The 12739-nt window shown below is 47.6% G+C and overlaps 1 pseudogene; it reads right to left on the reverse strand.

Annotated features, from left to right (window-relative positions):
* Window positions 1-9263: 9263 nt before the first annotated feature.
* On the reverse strand, window positions 9264-12739 carry LOC137031747 (UDP-glucuronosyltransferase 2A3-like; annotated as a pseudogene).

The raw sequence follows: 12739 nt of genomic DNA on the forward strand, positions 1-12739 counted from the left end.
GTTTAAATCTGAAGGGGCGGGGGGGGGGGGGGGGGGGGGTAGCGGTAATTACTTGCTTCAATGTATTTAAACATTCATCAAAAACCCTTATGCTCTGTATCCATATTCTGGATTACTCTAGCTTACACACATATATAGCACAAAAGCTCTGGGACTGGACATAAACAAATGCACGCCGTCCTTTGGGGGGCAGCATTTCACACCGTGCAGCAGCTTTGTTTCTGAAAATAGAAGCACATATAAGCCACGGAGAAACTTTAATGTGTCCGGACTTTTTAGCCCAGTTTTCACGCATATCACATCCTCATTTTTTAGAATGACTAATGGGGTGAAAGTTCTGCCCCTCAAGGAAAAAGAGAGGGTGAGAGAAAAAAGGAAGTTTGTCCTATTTAAGTGGACAGAGCACCCTTTGAAGGACATTGAGATACACACACACACAAACACATAGAGAGAGAGAAGGAGCTGCTACCCCCGGGCTGTCATGGTAACCTGGATAAATGATGAAAAGGTTTCTGTTATCTTTCTTCATTGTGCTCTAGAGTACTTTAGTGTTTTGGTCATATTAACATGAAATTAGAATGCTAAATACTGTGTATAATATGTGTGTTAAATAACTTGCAGTGCATTTATATCAAAAGTCCACTATATGTGGAGAAAAATCCTGGAACGTTTTTCTCAAAAACCTTCTTTTCAACTGAAGAAAGAAAGACATAAACCTCTTGGAAGACATGGGGGTGAGTAAATTATCAGGAAATTTGAATTCTGAAGTGAACTAATCCTTTAAGTAAGTAAGTAAGCAAGTAAGCATATATGAGCTGATGAGCTGTAGTAGGCAGAAACAGCTGTAAGGTTTGTCATGGTAACCCTTATATATATATCAGGTAGCATAATAAAAATGTGTGAACATCATCATCATGATGTCTAAACATACATACTGCTCCTGAGACTGCTGATGTTCAGACATTGTCATTTCCTCTCTGATGTATGCCAGAAATAGCCTGCATGTTGTCTAGGTGAAGCATAATGGAGATGATGCCAAACAATCCTTAAAATAAATAGAAAACAACAACACACAGAAAATATGCTTGCACATACACCCACTGCATTAGATGAATATTCTTTAAAACCTCAGTTAAACTGTATAATGATGTCAAAAAAAAAAAAAAAAGAAGAAGAAATGCTTTGTGTATCTGCGCGGATAAAAGCTTTCAATTACGCTTGTATTTTTAGCAGCTCGGCAGCATATTAAAGCACTAAAGCAGCAGAAAGTTCTGCTGTGTGTTTTGTAAAGCGTGAAGTCAGGAAAATTTCAAACACGCATACAGATTATGCGTGTTCCAGATTGTGTATGTATATATGTGTGTGTGTATAGTGCACAGATATCTGGCAGCAGAAATTCATGTAGATGCAGCCCAGTGGTTAGTGTGATGAGTAAGACAGTCTGTAAAACTACCAATAACCCTGCATATAAAAGTCTGGCTCACTCCATGAATATGGTGTGCTTTTGTGTTCTATTACTTTGGTGGAGGACAGAACCATTGTTGTAGTGATTGTTGTTTTAGTCATGTATGAATAACCATTTGATGCATATTGCATCAATTTTACACAGTGAAAATATAGCATTTATTTGAGTGAAATTCAAATAAGCAAGTTGACTATCTAGTTGGTGTGTTGCATGCATAAATGGTTGCCAACTGATCAAACACTACAGTTTATTCAAAATCTACTGTTTCGAATCAGTGATTCGGAGCGCCGATGTCCCATGATTTCAGCAGTTTGACGCGCAATCCAAACCGCTGATTCGAAACAAAAGATTCGAAGCAGTGTTTTGAAATCGGCCATCACTAGATATTGTTGAAAAGTCGTTATTTTATTTTTTTTTTTTTGCGCACAGAAAGTATTCTCTTCGCTTTATAATATTAAGGTTGAACCACTGAACTCACATGAACTGTTTTAAATATGTTTTTAAGTATAAATTAACTTGCTGGCAATAGAGGCCTCACTTCATCCAAAATTTCTTAATTTGTGTTCCGAAGAAGAACGAAGGTCTTACGGGTGTAGAACGACATGAGTGTGAGTAATAAATGACATTATTTTCATTTTTGAACTAAACCTTTAAAGTAATAAGCAAGCAATATCACACAAACAAATTGCAAAAGCGCTGTATGCCTTGTGCCTATACGTTCTGATATTCACAAAAACACCATGATTGCGAATGTGATTTTTCTTTTACACAACAGATCATAAGTTAATATTGAGTTACAGTACTTCAATTTTAGGCACGATGTTGCAAGTCTGATTTTGCTCTGCAGAACTGTTGCAAGTCTCCATGTAGTGGTGTCGTCCTGAATGAATCAGTGTTTTGAATGAATCGGTTGAATGAATAATTCAACGACTTACTCATTAAAACGTCTCGGTTACATAGGTAACCCTCGTTCCCTGAAGGAGGGAACGGAGACGTACGTCGGACAGACCGACGAATAGGAATCTCGCTAGAGAGGCCAATCTACTTCGAGTGTAAGTAAACGAGCCAATGCACATTGGCATGCAATCATATGCATCAGCTGCTTGCCTCGCAGCGCGGGTATATAATGAGCAGCAGGTGCGTTGCATCTTCAGGTTTTCGCTGAGGAGCCGAACCGAGCAGGCGGCAGCATCAGCAGGACAACGCCTGTGGCGACGGGACGTACGTCTCCGTTCCCTCCTTCAGGGAACGAGGGTTACCTATGTAACCGAGACGTTCCCATTCAGTCGGTCACGTTCGACGTACGTCGGACAGACCGACGAATAGGAATCCCTACCAAAGCGCCACAGGAGCTGCCCTCTTCCAGCGCTCTGACGTGAGCCACCTGAACCCCCTTGCCTAAGGACGGTGGGACCAGGCTCACGCAGAGAGGGTCGATCACTGTTGTTCCCAAAACCCACTCAGTGCGACAATTGGATAACGCTGGGAAAGCGTAGCCTTACATGCGATAAGGAACGCTGCGGAAGCCATATCCTTCCCCGAAGGAGTTATATGGATAAGTACATATGGACTAACCTTGTAGGTTGTACAACATATGGAAGAACTGGGGTGACTCCACTCGATGAGAGATGGGTTCTCCCAGAGGGAAAGACACGGGCTTCGTTTAGGAGCAGCCGTGGAAAAAGCCATATGGGATCCCCGTAGGGTCACACATATGGAACCCAGCCTAAATCCGGTTCTCAAGGATACAACGGAGTATAGGCCTGGCGCCAGACGCTCCGCCACGTCGGCTGCCGAAGGGTAACCGGAGGACTCAACAGGGTCTGCCCGTAGGGACTCTCTGGAGAATAGAATGCGCATGTAGCGCAGCAAGCCGACACTAAGCCGGGGCCTCTCCGTGCCTCTGACCTGAGGCGAGAACACGGGAGGAGACCGGCTCGACACGAAGGCTATAGTATCTAGCGAACGTGTTAGGTGTCGCCCAGCCCGCAGCTCTACAAATGTCTGTTAGCGAGGCGCCACGAGCCAGCGCCCAGGAGGATGCCACACCTCTCGTGGAGTGGGCATGCAACCTGAGCGGGCAGGGCACGCCCTGAGCTTGGTAAGCCAGGGCGATGGCATCCACTACCCAGTGGGCCATCCTCTGCTTGGAGACAGCCTTTCCCTTCTGCTGGCCTCCGTAACAGACAAAGAGCTGGTCTGAGGTCCTGAAGCTTCGAGTTCTGTCTAAGTACAGTCGCAAGGCGCGAACTGGACAGAGCAAAGCCAGGGCTGGGTCTGCCTCCTCCGAGGGCAGCGCTTGCAGGCTCACTACCTGGTCCCTGAAGGGAGTGGTAGGAACCTTGGGCACGTAGCCAGGCCGGGGTCTCAGTACCACGTGGCTGTCACCCGGCCCGAACTCTAGGCACGATTCGTCGACCGAAAATGACTGCAGGTCCCCTACCCTCTTGATGGAGGCCAATGCCACCAGCAGCAAAGTCTTCATAGAGAGAATCTTTAAGTCTGCTGACAGCAAAGGCTCAAAGGGAGCAATCTGGAGTACTCTGAGCACCAGAGTAAGGTCCCAAGAGGGTATGGAGGGGGACGAGGAGGATTTAACCGTCTCGCCCCCTAAGGAACCTGATGACCAGGTCGTGCTGACCAACAGATTTGCCATCTATGTGGTCGTGGTAAGCGGATATGGCAGCAGTATGGACTTTGAGGGTGGAGGGGGACAGCCTACGCTCCAACCCTTGCTGCAAGAAGGAAAGCACGACTCCGATCGAGCATCTTCGGGGGTCTTCTCGACGAGAAGAACACCACTCGACGAACAGGTTCCACTTCGAGGCGTAAGCACGTCTCGTAGACAGTGCACGTGCCGAAGTGATGGTGTTAAGTACCTCAGGGGGTAAGTCACCTAGAACCTCCGCGTCCCGTCCAGGGACCAGACATGGAGTTTCCAGAGGTCTGGACGCGGGTGCCAAAGAGTGCCCCATCTCTGAGAGAGGAGGTCCTTCCTCAGAGGGATGGGCCAGGGAGGGGCTGTCGCGAGGAGTGAGAGTTCTGGGAACCAGGTCCGGTTGGGCCAGTAAGGCGCAACTAACAAGACCTGCTCCTCGTCCTCCCTGACTTTGCACAGGGTCTGTGCAAGTAGGCTCACTGGGGGAAACGCATATTTGCGCAGGCCCCGGGGCCAGCTGTGAGCCAGTGCATCTGTCCCGAGTGTTCCCTCGGTCAGAGAGTAAAACAACTGGCAGTGGGAGGTTTCTGGTGAGGCAAACAGGTCTACCTGAGCCTCTCCGAACTCTCTCCAGATCAGCTGAACCACCTGGGGGTGGAGTCGCCACTCTCCGGGCAGCGCAGCTCGTGATAGCTCGTCGGCCACACGGTTGAGCACACCGGGGACATGAATGGCGCGAAGCGACCTCAGATGCTTCCGACTCCACAGGAGGAGATGGCGGGCGAGTTGCGACATGCAACGGGAGCGTAGACCACCTTGACGGTTGATGTACGCAACGGTCGCAGTGTTGTCCGTACGGACCAGTACATGCTTGCCCTGAAGCAGGCCTTTGAGGCGGCTCAGAGCAAGGCGTACTGCCAGCAACTCGAGGCAATTGATGTGCCAATGCAGATGGGGTCCCGTCCAAACCCCTGAGACTGCATGCCCGTAGTACGTGGCACCCCAGCCGGTGGCAGAAGCATCTGTGAAAACCACAGCATGCCGGGACACTTGTTCTAGGGGCACTCCTGCCCGAAGAAACAAAGGGTCCGACCACGGACTGAAGGTTCGGCGGCACTCCTGATTGATTGGCACCCGGAACGTGCCGCGTTGCCACGCCCATCTCGGGACTCGGCCGTGAAGCCAGTGCTGAAGCGGTCTCATATGAAGCAGACCGAGCGGTGTTACAGCCGCTGCAGCCGCCATATGCCCCAGGAGCCTCTGAAAGAACTTCAGTGGGACCGCTGTCCTGCCATTGAACGTATTCAGGCAGTTCAACACCGACCGAGCACGTTCCTCTGTGAGGCGTGCTATCTGTTCGACCGAATCCAACTCCATACCGAGAAAAGAGATCCTCTGCACTGGGGCGAGTTTGCTCTTTTCCCAGTTGACCCGAAGCCCCAACTGGCTGAGGTGACTGAGCACCAAATCCCTGTGTTCGCACAACTGATCCCGAGACTGTGCTAGGATAAGCCAGTCGTCTAGATAGTTGAGAATGCGAACACCCTGTTCTCTCATGGGAACAAGGGCTCCCTCCACGACTTTCGTGAAGACGCGGGGAGACAGGGCCAGCCCGAAGGGTAGGACTCTGTACTGATATGCTCGACCTTCGAACGCGAATCTCAGGAATGGCCTGTGTCGCGGAAGAATCGAAACATGGAAGTACGCGTCCTTCAGGTCGATCGCTGCAAACCAATCTCGGGGACGGATGCACTCGAAAATGCGTTTCTGCGTGAGCATTTTGAACGGTAGCTTGTGAAGGCTCCGATTCCAAACTCGCAGGTCCAAGATCGGTCGTAACCCGCCGCTTTTCTTGGGTACAATGAAGTAGGGGCTGTAGAACCCCGACCTTAAATCGGCTGGAGGGACCGGCTCTATCGCGTCCTTCGCCAGTAGGACTGCGATCTCCGCACGCAGAACAGGGGCATCGGCATCTTTCACTGTAGTGAAGAGGATGCCCCTGAACTTGGGGGGGGCGCCGGGCGAACTGAATCGCATAGCCGAGCCTGATGGTCCGAAGGAGCCAGCGAGACGGACTGGGGAGCGCTAGCCAGGCTCCCAGAGACCGCGCAAGCGGCACCAAGGGGACCACCAGCGTACCCGCCGCGGGGCAGCGAGGTGGAACGCAGGGACGCGGCCCGGGAGGCTCTCTGTGTAAGGCGGCCCGAAGCGGGGTCACAGTGTGCTGTGCAACACTTACCTGCTTCCACGGGTGGACAGAGGGAGCAGTCGAGGTTTTGCCTACCTGCTGCTCGCTGCTGTCCGCTGGCGACAGAAGAGGTGGATGAGAGTGGTGAGGTTCTAGCCCTCCCACTGCTCTCCGAGCCCTCTTCGGACCCGGAGATAGAGGAAACTGCTCTTTTATTGAAAATTTGGGAACAAAAAGGGGAAACAAAAGATTCTCCACCCGGCCCTCCTCCGGGGGAAGGAGCGGTGCGGTCACCACCTCCTGAAGAGCAGTCCCGTCCATCTCCGGGTCGCCCGTCCTAGGGCCGCTTGGACTTAGCCTTGCCACCCTTCTTCTTAGGGGGTGGCTGGACGGGCTGGGCACCCCGCCCGCGACCGGCTCCACGACGCCGCTTGGATGGAGGCTGCTGCTGCTGGGGCGTCGGAGCGGGGGCGGCTGCAGGGGGGCGCCCTCGGCGACGGGCAGTCTGAGGTGCCGCCGGCGGTGGAGGTGCAGCAGCTGACCGCCTCGGCAGGATGTGACTGATCGTCTCTGACTGCTTTTGTACAGCCGAGAACTGTTGGGCAAAGTTCTCGACCGCGTCGCCGAAGAGGCCGGTCTGGGACACGGGGGAATTAAGAAACCTGACTTTGTCGGTATCCCTCATGTCCGCAAGACACAGCCAGAGATGGCGTTCCTGGACCACCATGGTGGACATCGCACGACCCACTGACCGCGCCGTAACCTTCGTCGCTCGGAGCGCGAGGTCCGTCGCGGCACGAAGTTCTTGTAGAACTTGCGGATCGTGACCACCCTCGTGCAGGTCCTTCAGTGCCTTGGCCTGATGGACCTGCAACAACGCCATAGCGTGTAAGGCGGAAGCGGCTTCCCCACAAGCCTGATAAGCCTTGCCGGTAAGATCCAACGAGTACTTACAGGCCCGGGAAGGGAGAGACGGCTCCCCCCGCCAGGTGGAGTTAGGGCACAGTTGCATAGCAACGGCCCGTTCCACAGGGGGTATGCGCGTATAACCCTTAGCCGCTCCACCATCAAGGGTGGTGAGGGAGGAGGACCCACCGACACGGCTTCGGGCAGTAAAAGGTGCCGTCCACGTGCCAGTGAGCTCTTCATGCACCTCCGGGAAGAAAGGCACTGGGGTGGGGGGCTGAGAACCAGCCCTTGCCACCCCGAGATACCAATCATCCAACCTCGAGGGCTCGGGACACGGTGGAGAGTTCCACACGAGCCCGACCCTGTTGGCGGCCCGGGAAAGCATAGCCATCATTTCCGGGTCTGAATCGGGCACAGTCGTCACTCCCGAGGGAGGCAGCTGCGCCGAATCGTCATCCCCAGAAGCGTCAGGCTCACCCTCCGATGCAGCGATCGACATCCGGTCGTCTTGGGGAGCTCCGAAGGATACGGATGGTACACACCTCTGGGGTGGTCCACCGCGTTCCCCCGGCAGCTCTACTGGCTGCGGAGCGCAAGAGGGGTGAGGGTTCCTAGGGGGTTGGTTCCCCGAAGGAAACGCGCTCACCGTGATCCTCAAGTCACCAGCCCCGCCGCCCGAAGCAACCCTCTGAGGAGGATTGGAACGAGGCGTCGGGACCGGGACTCCACCCCTTTGCAGAAAGTGGAGTCTCGACCGCAGCTCCGCGACGGTCATCTTCCCACAATGGGTACATGACTCGTCCACAAACGCCGCCTCAGCGTGCCTTAAGCCCAAGCACGCGATACAGCGCTGGTGACCATCCCGAGGCGCCAGGTAACGACCGCATCCAGAAACACACAAGTAGAACGACATCTTTAAAAAGACGCGAACTACTCGTGTAAGCTCTTTCAAGGACTGACTCTTTTAGGTGCTGAAGCACGCAGGGGAAAAGCCGCTGCAGCACAGACAGGGAAATGTGCAGCCTGTCGTGTGCACTCTCCTTGAAGGCGCTCTCTTACCAGCTGTAATAACAGCTTTTTAGCGCTCTAGGCGCACCGTTTCACCAGCCGTGAGAACGGCCTTCACGCTGATTACAGCTTTTGCTCAAATAAAAAAGGCAAAGAAAAACAAAGGAGAAATCGGCCCCGCTGCTGCGCTGTCCGCCTGCACCGCAACCAAGAGACGTCTCGAAGAGCAGACTTGTTCACACTCGTGGTTTCAGTAGCTATCTTCTTCAGTGTTGAGAAGGTTTGGCTCCGAAGCGAAAAGCTGAAGATGCAACGCACCTGCTGCTCATTATATACCCGCGCTGCGAGGCAAGCAGCTGATGCATATGATTGCATGCCAATGTGCATTGGCTCGTTTAGTTACACTCGAAGTAGATTGGCCTCTCTAGTGAGATTCCTATTCGTCGGTCTGTCCGACGTACGTCGAACGTGACCGACTGAATGGGAACAGCATTTTGGTTCATTCCTAATCCTAAATAAATCAGCGCTTTGAATAAATCGGTTGAATGAATGATTCACTGTTAAAGACAGTCAATTGTTACCACCTAATGACATATCAATATGCAGCAGAAAGTGTTACAATTTTTCTCAATTGCTTTGGTTCATTTTTTTTTTTAACATTCTTAATATTCACTAAATGTAACTGTTTTATGGGACATCACAGCACAACTCTGTTGCATGTCTGTAAAATGTAGTACTCACTCAAAACATTTACAGGTTAGTAGAACCATTTCCTCAATACTTGTCACTGTTTCAAAACTCTTCACACAGTAAACAAAACATCATATGTGGGCTAAATTGTGGAATATCTTCCATTGCTTTGGCACAAAGTGCATTCAATGACTACATCATTCAAATGAGATGAATTATTTTCTCACTTAGACACAAACACAACCAAAACTCCATACCTTTAGGGCAGGCCAATTTGCACGTTTACATGATCATTTCAAAACTGTTAAACTTAAGTTTAAAACAACATGTTTTTGCTGTTCTTGTTGCATTTACATGGCTTTAACCAGCAGATGTCCTCAACATGCTATGTTTCGAGTGAAAAGCTAGTGTAATCGATCTAATCTAACAGTGAATTTAGCTGACAAAGTCAATATAGAAAAATATAAAACAACACCTAGCCTTTTCACTGCAACTTCAGAGGAAGCAAGAGCATGTTGTTGAAACTCTGGGGGTATGACCTATTGTTTTCCATATATCCATTTTTTAAAGTATCCTTGAAAAAGGGGTTTGCCTTGTCAAACGGTGGTGGCTTTTTCTGGACCTCGGCGATTAACTTCTCCACAATGTCATCTGCAATTTTAAATGTGCGAGATGTAGTAGAACTGTGTGAAGAGTTTTGAAAAAAGTGACCTTAGTCAGAGAAATGTCCTAGCAATTATAAAAAAACTGTAATTAATGGTTCAAAATCAAGTCAGTAAATTGTCCAATGAAAATAGAGCCAATGCATATGAGAAAAACTGTAATGAAAAATCCCACCACTTGTATACAGACAAACACAAACATGTGAAGTGATGTACTAGAAAAGCCTGCTTTAGGGGATCTAAAATTATATCCTAATCTGGGCTGCTTACACAAAGGTCATAGATGTGAATCATAAATTGGAGACATCTCCCACCACTATGCTCTTGAGCAATACATAATCACAATCACAGGTTGCCCCAATGGAACTGTCAGTACTGCTTGTGTCATTCTTCAGAATAAGACATGTTTATATGTCAAGTATTGAAATGTGTTTTTTGTTTACCATTGACAAAAATGCCTTTTGGGAAAGAAAAGGTATAACATACTGTAAAAATGCACATACTACAGCTAACTGAGCAGGTAGTAAAATATTTGTTATTTCCTAAATATATTTCCACATGGATGGATAGATAGATAGATAGATAGATAGATAGATAGATAGATAGATAGATAGATAGATAGATAGATAGATAGATAGATAGATAGATAGATAGATAGATAGATAGATAGATAGATAGATAGATCAAAAAATAAACCAAATGTTGTATAATGTTCATATAACACAATGCAAGGTTAAAAGATTTCATTGTATTTTCTGACAAAACGGAAAGTAGGAAAGTAACGCAAGAAACGCAAATGCTAATACATTGCACATTGCACTAACATTAACTTATGATCTGTTGTGTAAAAGCAAAATCACATTCGCAATCATGGTGTTTTTGTGAATATCAGAACGTATAGGCACAAGGCATACAGCGCTTTTGCAATTTGCTTGTGTAATATTGCTTGCTTATAACTTTAAAGGTTTAGTTCAAAAATGAAAATAATGTCATTTATTACTCACACTCATGTCGTTCTACACCCGTAAGACCTTCGTTCTTCTTCGGAACACAAATTAAGAAATTTTGGATAAAGTGAGGCCTTTATTGCCAGCAAGTTAATTTATACTTTCAGTAGCTTGTTTTTTGTTTTTCTCATGCATATTCTACAACAGAAATATCTGATAACTGCATATATAGTCATGATTATGAGTGCCACAGCAGAAAGCAGGAACAGTATGACATCAACAGAGTGATAAGAGTACCAGGGCATTTTGTACGACTCTGTGCGCAAGTGAGCGGCACCTTTGTGCCTCATTACAAACTCAATCCAGAAGATGGCTTTGTCCAGAGGCTTCACTGGGACGTCCTTGAGAGCCTCTGCATGTTCTCCCGATAAGAGGGCTCATAAAGGACCTCTTTGACAGTTTTAAGGAAGGAGTCCTTATCCACTGTGGCAAAGTCTACATTCTTGGCTACACCCTTTACTCTCATCTTTGCAAAATTATTAGGCTGGTCAAAAATCAGTCCAAATCCAATGATTGGTACTCCGTGGTAGATGGCTTCTTGAATTCCATTGGTTCCTCCGTGTGCCACAAAGGCTCTGGTCTTCGGATGACCCAGAAGATCATTCTGAGGCATCCAGTCCATCATTAAGGTGTTGTTCCCTAGTGCAGACGGTCTCTTTCCTTTGTACCTCCAGATGATCTTCTGTGGAAGTTCTGCAAAAGCTTCAGAAATTGCCTCTGCCACATCATCAGGAAGCTGACCAATGAGAGTGCCCAGAGACATGATGATGACACCATGCTCTCCAGAGCTCTGCACAAAGTCCTCCAGATCTTGTGGAAGAGGCTTTGATGGCTTGTACTGAAAACCTCCCATGTAGATGATGTTTGGCATAGTGGGACGTGGGAATTCAAAAACAAAATCAACTCTATGGAGCCACAGATCAGCACTCTGAACTAAGGTAAAGTAGGATGTTCCTGGGCCAATGAACCGTTCACAAAGTGCATTATAAGTTGGAGCAAACATAAAAGCAACTTGTGTTTCAGTTATGATGGACATCAAAACATTCTCACTCTTTCCAAGAAACTCATGCAGTCTGATAACTCCACCATTAGAGCAGGAACATAAGAAAGTGGAGAAGGAGCTATTGTAAAATGAGCCTCACTATAAACAGTCCAACGGACATTGTAGACAATGGGCAGTTTGAGATAATGACCCAACAGAACGCCTCCAAACTTGACTGGATCTGTAAGAATCAAATCATATTTGGCATCTTTTAAAGACTCCATTATCTGCTGGTCTTCAAACATGTTGATTATCATCTTGTTTTCTACTTCAAAAAAAAACTTTGCATCCCTAAAAAACTTTGCCACGAATCTATCTCTAGCTTCAGACGAGCCCAGATCGAACCAGATCTGGATGCAAACGTCTTTCAAACGTTCTTCACCAAATCCTCCCGCAGACTTGAGATTGATTGATGTGTAGTGAGGAGAGAATTCTTTGATGTACCAGCTGTCTGCCATCCGAATGACTGTAATATTGTGACCTTTGGCATGAAGTGCTTCAACCAAGATGTTTATGTTGACCCAATGACTGCCATCCACAGGAAAGACAAGAACCTTCCCGCTTTGAACAACAGGGACAGTCGTCAGCAGGAGGGTTAGCATGATTGACCCAAGCACCTGAAAATCCTGTCCATTCATAGTACCTATCGCAAAGGAAGGAAAGAAAATTTACAATTCTATATTAAGTAAAAATATGCTCACTGTGCTATATTACAGTATTTGTAAATTTAAATAGTTATGGTTAAGGTATATCATTCTTGTTTTCTTACTTTTAAAAGAAACGGTATTCAATGAAACTGAATCTATAGAGGAAATTTAGAGGCAAATTTCAGCATATGAAAATGTTAAATTAATTGTATTAACTCCAAAAACAAACAAACAACAACAACAAAATATCGACATCCTTAATTTACACAGGACCCATATTTATTTGCTTAAGGAAAATTCAAATATTTCACAGCAATATAAACATGAATTACAATACACACTCCATCCAAAATTATTCAATAATCACAAAGAGAGAGAGAAAAAATTTCTCACCCATCATTGTGTATAATGGAAAATCAACCAGGTTAACTTTGGTTGAAACGAGTCTGTCATCCAACGACA

The sequence above is a fragment of the Chanodichthys erythropterus genome, chromosome 12 (assembly GCF_024489055.1).
Source record: "Chanodichthys erythropterus isolate Z2021 chromosome 12, ASM2448905v1, whole genome shotgun sequence".
Taxonomy (NCBI): Eukaryota; Metazoa; Chordata; class Actinopteri; order Cypriniformes; family Xenocyprididae; genus Chanodichthys; species Chanodichthys erythropterus.